General features: G+C 42.9%; 1 pseudogene; it reads left to right on the forward strand.

The window, feature by feature from the left end:
• The first annotated feature begins 560 nt into the window (after nucleotides 1-560).
• On the forward strand, nucleotides 561-713 carry LOC104515872 (annotated as a pseudogene).
• The last annotated feature ends 94 nt before the right edge of the window (nucleotides 714-807 follow it).

An 807-nucleotide genomic window follows, 5' to 3' on the forward strand; every position in this document is an offset into this window, starting at 1 on the left:
GAAACTGCTTTACCTGCATAGTGCAGACAGGCCTTTGTAGTGAGGAATTGTTGAGTTTGTGTAACAGCACCTGTCCAGGGCATGTGGGGTTGCCTTTCTGGCTGTCCCCACGGTCTGCAGTTAATAATTCCTTTGAGGCTACAAATTAGCAGCAGTTCAGGTCTTCCTCTACAGCAGTAACTGCAACACGGGAGACTCCGTTTATGTGAAGTCTAGAAAAAAGTAATGTTTACCCATCACGGGGTGTTTGTAGACATTCAAAAACTTAACGCCCACTGATGTTAAAGCACTTCGGGTTTAGTGTGAAGCCTGTAGTGCTAGAAGTTTACAACAAGCAGACAAAGTTCTAATAAATACGTAATGTCCCAGTCTCTTAGCTTTCCTCCTTTGACTGCATGTAAGGATATGCAGTAATTTGTAAAAGTGAAAGCAGTGGGGTTTGTCCTCAGCTACATTTCTACTGGTGTGGAAATAGTTTCTGCTGGAACAGCACATGGTTTGTTTTTCCATTTGTTACTTTGAAGTGAATTGTAATTCGTAAACGTTTTCAATGTCTCTAGGCTGTGGTGCAAGGCCATTTTTGCCGGCTACAAACGTGGCCTCCGAAACCAGCGGGAGCACACTGCTCTTCTGAAAATTGAAGGTGTTTATGCCCGTCAGGAGACAGACTTCTACTTGGGCAAGAGGTGTGCCTATGTATACAAAGCTAAAAAGTAAGTCACTTTTTATTGTTTTGCTAAATTAACCAACTCCTATATCAGTTTTTGCAAGTGCCAGGATGTGAGCAGTCTGTTCACAGAGCTTTTG

The sequence above is a fragment of the Eurypyga helias genome, unplaced genomic scaffold (genome assembly GCF_000690775.1).
Source record: "Eurypyga helias isolate BGI_N326 unplaced genomic scaffold, ASM69077v1 C15448965, whole genome shotgun sequence".
In the NCBI taxonomy this organism is placed as follows: domain Eukaryota; kingdom Metazoa; phylum Chordata; class Aves; order Eurypygiformes; family Eurypygidae; genus Eurypyga; species Eurypyga helias.